The sequence below is a fragment of the Maylandia zebra genome, linkage group LG14 (genome assembly GCF_041146795.1).
Source record: "Maylandia zebra isolate NMK-2024a linkage group LG14, Mzebra_GT3a, whole genome shotgun sequence".
NCBI lineage: Eukaryota > Metazoa > Chordata > Actinopteri > Cichliformes > Cichlidae > Maylandia > Maylandia zebra.
In genome coordinates this window covers 13,650,921-13,658,386 of record NC_135180.1, presented here as the reverse complement: position 1 = coordinate 13,658,386, position 7,466 = coordinate 13,650,921, and positions in this window count along the sequence as shown.

Sequence of the window (7,466 nt, the reverse complement as noted above, 5' to 3'; positions counted from 1 at the left end):
AGACTGATTACCTGATGAGACACACAGAAGGAAGAAAGAGCAATCCAATTACCAAAACTCAAGTGCCTGTAAAAACCCAACTCAGTGCCAGAGACAGTCGACTTTCAGAAGTCAAATGACTTTCATGCTGGTGGCTTGCTGCTTATCAGGCTTTCAGAATAAGGATAACTTAGTCTCTGTGATTAAAAAAAAAAACAGTTTTTTATAGCAGGTGAGTTCAACTAATTATAGAGGAACTAAAACACTCGTCCACTGTAAGAAGGAAATGATACGTAGTTTCTCTGTGCTTTTGTAAAAAAAATTAAAAATGAAAAAAAAAACTGATTACAGTCTTGGCTTTTATCTTTATGGACAGTGTAACTCTGCAAAGAACAAACAGCTACTATTTTTGGTACCTTAAGAGGTTTTTGTTTGTTGTCAGTAAATACAATAACAAAAAAAAAAACTGTTATGAGGTACAGAAACAAACAGTAAACAGCTGAGAAAAATTCTGGTCTTCTGTGTGAGTGCTGTGTTGTCCCACAGAGCTTTCAGAAAACTATTTAAATCACCTCACCGGACCACGTTTCTACACTGACTGGCATGATCCTTAATGAACAAGGAGGTTTTAGGCATTCAGCTTTATGTCATGTGTAATAGCACTGCAAAGATCACTGTACAACAAAGCTTCTTAGAGCATATTGTTTTAATTTCGCAGTGGAAATGTCATTGTGACAACATGTTTTAATAACTTTTATCCTTTTTGGAATAAAACCTGGTGCATCTTGTGGTTTCTTTTAACAAGGAAGTACACATTAATTAACTAAGTTGGCGTGAATGATAAACATACAAGCACAAGTCTCACACAAGAGAGCAGCGCTACATCTAGAGTCCCATCTGTGGTCCATTGAGGAAGCAGTTTGAAAACTAAGATTGATGCAGAATGTTTAAAGAGTGCTGCAATATTCCACAATGAAATACTGAATTCTACCAGTACGAGTGAATGCTGTGACTAAACAAATACCTTTTAATTTCAGTGCAATTGTGCTTTTTTTTTACTTGGAACAGCTTAATGCTTGTTTAATTTTTGGCAACCTTGTCTCCTGGAATTGTACAGTAGTAGAACTTTAACATCACTAGTGGTATAACCTTTTTGCTTTCCTGTACTTATCTACAGGTAGTCTGTCATGACTACCATTTAGTCATGCTGACTAAAAGATTCTTAGGTCAGAGAGTGTGGTGAGCTAAAGGAAGTAGCCAATCAAATCTGTTCAGTTTGCTGACCTTCACTAAATTCTTGGTCCTGCATACTTTGTATTCTGAATCATCATGATTCCCTACTCTGATTAAAGCTTGTCAGGAGTGGCCATCACAATCTACATGGACTCCCTAATTTATTCCTCCTTTTATCAGTTGCCGAGCGAGAGGAAGCAAGGGACCTTAGGGAGGGTGGTAGGGTGAATGGAGGAAAGTAAGAGTGGAGGGAATAGTTTAAGAAATGAACAATAAAGCAAAGAATTAGGAAAAATGAAGAGATACATTTATAGTTAGGGGATTTCACAGTCTGGCCGAAGCTGACTGTGTGGAGTGAGGAGGACCAAAGTGCTGGCACGCAAAAGAGCAAAACGAATTTAACAAAGAACAAGCCGTTTATTCGAGGCCAGTGAAATAGTACAAAACAAAAGGGCAAGGGTGAAACTAAGCTATAACTTAAACTGGGTGATCTAACGCTAACATAAAAATCCTGGAACATTAACATGAACGTGGAAACCTGGCATGAAAAACCTGAAATGTGAAGATTTGACATGAATACATGAAATCCCTGGAAACATGACATAGACGTAGTAATAAGCAGGCTAAGCAGATGACGAGACAAGGAATGAATGAAAACTCAGAGGCTAAATACAGACAGGAGGTGATCAGGGGAAGTGAAAACACATTGGGAAACACGAGGTGAAGACAGAAGGGGAATCTAATAAACAATCAACTATAACTGGGCAACCTAGGAGCTTAAGATAAATTAGACTTAAACATAAACAACAAACATCAAAATATAAGAAAACTCAAAACAGTGGGTCAAATGACCTAGGACTGTGACAGGGGAGGTGTGAAAAGATGCAGGCATATTGATCAGGGAAGTATGATAGTGATCTTAGGAGTAAGAATGGGGGTTTTCAGAACACCCCAATTTTTCCAGTTATTTATTGCAATTCTAGCCGTTCAAGCACAATGAATAGCTTGAAGTGGTACAAAGGTAAGTGGTGAACTGCCATAGGTTAAAAAAAGGTAAGGCTACCCAAAACTTAAAAATAATGTACATTTCAGAATTATACAGAAAGTCTTTTTTCAGGGAACACACAATAGGTTAACAATTTAAAGCTGTTCTGCAGCAATGTAGGTTGATTGAGCATTGGAAGCTGGCGTTACTAATTCCTACAGGTGTTCCAACTTTTCTGGTTACTTACAACTCCCTCTGTCTGTATAAAAGCAGTGTTGGAACACACTGTGGTATCATACTCTCGTGAGCAACAGCTGAACAGTGTTGTGCTGCAAAAAATAGTGTGTTACTACAAAAATGTGAGAAAAAGGCAATTAACAATGGAAGAGAGACAGACCATGATAACACTCAAAAATGTAGTTCTTTCCTACAGAGGAATTAAAAAGAAAGTCAAGGTGTCAGTGAGTACAGTTTCCTTAACTATCAAAAGGCACTCAGAAACTGGGGCAAACTCTGACCGGAAGAGGTCTGGCAGACCCAAAGCTACAACTGAATCAGAGGGCAAGTTTCTGAGAGTTGACAGCTAGTGTTATAGGTGGCTCACAGGACAACCACTTCAAGCACAGCTTAATAGTGGTCGTAGTAAGCAAGCCTCAGTTTCAACTGTGAAGAGAAGACTTCGAGCTGCAGGTTTGACAGGACGAGTTACTGCAAGAAAGCCATTGCTAAGGCATCAGAATAAGACAAAGGGGCTTGCCCTGGCCATGAAACACCATCACTGGACTACTGAAGACTGGAAGAAGGTATTATGGATTGATGAATCAAAATTTGAAATCTTTGGTTCATCATGCAGGATCTTTGTAGACCGTCTAGTAGGCAAAAAAGATGGTTCTAAACATAAGTCTAAGCATGTCAGAACTACCTTAGGAAAAAAGAACAAGATGAAAACAGACTTAAACCTATCGAGTGTAGAGTGAAAGCAAAGCAACTTACAAGTGCAACACACTTATGGGAACTTCTGGAACAGATATGGGAAAAACTTTCTGAAGAATAAATTTTTTCAATAAAAAACTGGAAAAGTCGGGGTGTTCTAAAACATTTGACTGGTAATGTATGGTGGTAAAACTGAGGCCTATCCTGCATCCAAACATACACCATTCCCACATAAGAGTGGAAAACTGATTCAATGACTTATTTGATTGAATTGTACTGGTACTTGTTTTTACCAGTAAAATGTCTTTAAATAGTAACTGGTAGCATGAATATGCAATCAAAAAAAAGTCAATAAAAAAAGGAAAAAATTGTTTAAATAGTCACTACTTCTTATTTTAACCACAGTGTTTAACATATCTATTTGAGTTACATGAAGCACACAGTGATAATGGCATTTGTTTCTTTCTCGCTTTTCAGCTTTCTAAATCTTGATGAATGCTTTTTTTAATAAATGAAAAATTTCTGTTAAATAAAGATGAGATACTTACGTGGTTAGACTTCTTTGCCAGACAGTTTAAGTTTATCTCTTCTTGCTTCTGGCTCCCCCATTCCTTCTCTCAATCACTCACTCTGTCTTATCCAGCAGCTTGGCTGTCCCCTGCCTGAACCTCTTCTGTTTAATATGAGCGCATATGTGTGTGTGCAAGCAAAGAGGGTGAGTTAGGTTTGCATACATGTGAAGTGAATTATTAGAGTCTAAGTGAGAACACTTTGTCTGCACAAAAGCACTGAAAAAAAGTTTTCTTACTTCAAACATAAGTCAGTGGAGTAACTATTTACAGTAACTGTCCTTTTTGTGTGATTTACACAAGGTCATAGTCGCAGCCTGTATCAAAAGAGATATATGACATCTGGGGAGTGCTAGTGGCGTCTCATGTTGGACTCAGCATAAAGTGCATGCAACATTGACTTCTAACACGGGATTAGACATAGGGATACATAAATAGATAGATACTGTAACACATGTCTGATGTGCTGGAAATGTACTATTTTTTTCTTCAATTTCATTTGATATACATGACAATACTATTACAAACATGCGATTTTGATAACCCAATGGTTATCAAAAATTCTGTTTTGGCACACTTGTGTATTGTTTTCTAGGGTTCATTTTTCAATATTTCACTTTTTTTTAGCCTGAGAATGATAATGATAATAAAAAGTGCTTAAAAAAGTGAGATTAGATAGAATAATAATTAATCAATTATATATCATCTTATTCAGCAGTAAAACATTTATTTATTCAAACAAAACAAAACAACAGCAGTAATGCAAAGCTGTGGTTTCATGTTTTGTTCTAATGTTATAATCGCATTGGTTAAGATAATATTTTACGAACTCTGAACTGTGAATAGTCTCCTTGATGTCTTGCAACATATCTCTTAAATAAAGAATTATAAAACTATGATAAATATCTTGCCTAACTGCTGTCCTTGGGATCGCTGCCGATATCTACAATAGTAATGAAGCTTTAATTTTTCAAAGTGAAAAGCACTCATTTTGAACTTAAACTGTATTTTATATTTCATATAATAATTTAAAATTTCAGTGAGTAAAAAGTTCTGTGCAGCCTTTTTTAGAACTCATTTTTTGGCTCTTGGCTCCCAGAGCTTCAGATGTAAGTTAGGCTTTACTTACTGCTTGCATATAATGTAATAATATGCCATATTTGCATTCACCTTGGCCCTTTCTGGTATCAGTGGTGACAGTGATGGATTTTGTTTGTTTCTGGATCTCACTTCCAGATTTTGAAAGATAATTTTTTGTTTGTTTACAGCTGCCTACAAATGCCTTATAAAAGACCATCAGCCTCTCCACTCCTTTGGAACCATGTGTATTTTAATCATTTAAACCAATCTATTTTATTGATGGTTTCTTCTTTCTTTACCTAAAGTACAGGCTATTTTTAGTAACCATAAGTTTCAAAATATCCCAGTCCACATTAGGGATAGAGAAATGTAGTGCAAAGAAATTTGGAACAAATTCTTACTAAATGAATTTAGAAATGTATTTTTTTGTATTCTTAGATACATATACATTTATTATTTTTTCAAATATAATTGTGGCACACCAATTGCATTGCATGCAGTGTTACATGTACACATTGAATTAACTTGTCTTCTTATGACATAATCATATTTAGTAATTCCTCAGCATTTGGAAAGCTTTTGTGCAAGACATGCCATCTGGATGCCCCAATTCATAAGGCCCTGATCATATCCTTGCAGTAAGTCCCCACAGATATATTTGATCCAACGCCAGCTAGTGACTTTCTCTGCAGCTTCTATAATGCATCTTAGGGCCTTTAACTTTGAAACCCTGGCAATCGTCAATACAGGCAGTTCCAACAGCCTGCCTCAGCTGTTTGAGCTACCAATTGTTGCTGGACACAAAAAAATATTACCAATATCTGTGGAAGTTAGGCATATATTTTAGACATATATTCTCCAAACACTATTGTTGTATGCCTGATTGTGATGTGCCTGACTTCTTGTGTATAAGGTGAGAGAAATAATTATTTGATCATTGGCTGAATTTGTAAGTTTGCTCACTTACATAGAAATGAACAGTCTCTAGGTTTTATTCTAGTTCCGTATTAATGGAGGGAGACAGAATACCAACTAAAATTCCAGAAAAAAAGCATTACATAAGTTATACTGTTAATTGATTTGCATGTCATTGAGTGAAATAAGTATTTGATTCCCAAACCAAACTTGATTTGTGATTGGTTTAAAAAAACACAGCAAAAAGGTATTTGTTGTAGTTGGTCACCAGGTTTGCACACATCTCAGGAGGAATTCTGACAGAAATGCTATAAATTGTTTACGTTTGTTGGCCACCACTCAACTCAAAGCTTCCGCTAACTAGATGGCTTTTCTACATGACACAGTCACACTTGTCGTGTCACACATAAGTTGATGAATGGAAGACTGCTTTTAATACACATCTTGGCCATTTTGAATATCTGGTCATACTGTTTCGACTCATCAAACCCCCGCTATGTTTCAGGCCTCCGTGAACGACATCATAAGACACTTCATGAACCACTTTGTTTTTGTGTATATGGATGTAATCCTCATCTTTTCCAAGTCATGTTAGAACATGAGAAACATGTCTGTCAAGTTTTGCAGTATCTGGTGGAGAATTGCCTCTATGTTAAAGGCGAAAAAATGTGTGTTTCATATCCAGTCTGTTACTTTTCTTGGATTAGTTGTGGAGAAAAGTCACCTGTGGGGAGACCCAGGCAAGATCAAGGCTGTGGTGACCAGAGCCCCTGAATGGAGAACAGCTCCAAAGGTTTCTAGGATTTGCTAACTTCTATTGACTTTTTATCAGTGACTTCAGTAGTTTTCTGTAGTGCACCTCTGCTCATCAGGCTTTTGACATGCTGAAACATCGCTTTGCCTCAGCACTCATCCAGGTTCAGGTGACCTCTCCAAGCCACTCATAGGGAGGTGGATGTTAAACTCTACCCATGTGCCTTTTTCTCGGATTGTCTTTTTCAAGCAGAAAGAAATTATGACATGGAGCTTTTCGTCATCAGGCAGGAAGGGAAGGCACATACACTGGTGATATGGATGGACCACAAAAACCTTGTTTATTGGCAAATAGCTAAGTGGCTGAATGCCCATCAGGTGCGTCTTCACAGGTTTTATTGACAATTTTTCCAAGGCTGCTCATTTTGTCGCTCTCACTAAACTCCTCACTGCCTTAGAAACAGCTCAGTTACATACCAGCTCAGTTACTTACCGACCACGTTTTCCACCTTCCCTGAAGATATTGTGGCTGATTAGGGGTCCCTAATTCACACTTGAGTCTGGAAGGAGTTTTGTACGGAACTAGAGGCCATTGATCCATTTGAGATCCAGTCCATAATTAACGCTGTGTCTGTTCGTTTAAATTTAACCAGCAATGTTGGAATTCAGAATTATTTTCATGTCTCCCAGCTCAAGCCAGTCTAGACTGTTAAATGACAAGTCAATGCTACCCCGGCTCATGCAAAAGGTAAAACTTGGTAGTATCTCGTCAAGGTAAAGGAAACTAATCATTGTGCTTTGTTGTGCCCAGGAAACTGTGGAGCGTGTTGGAGCGAGCTTTTGATTGAGATTTTGTAAATATTTCTGTGGGAGCTTTGGAGAGTGTGTGTTGAAGAAGGATTCTCTTCACTGGGAGCTGGGATTATTGTCACGGAGTAATCAACGACTTACTGAAACTGTTTGCACCTTGTTTTTTTTTCACTGTAAAGAAACTCTCTGTTACCATTTAGGAAGTCCTG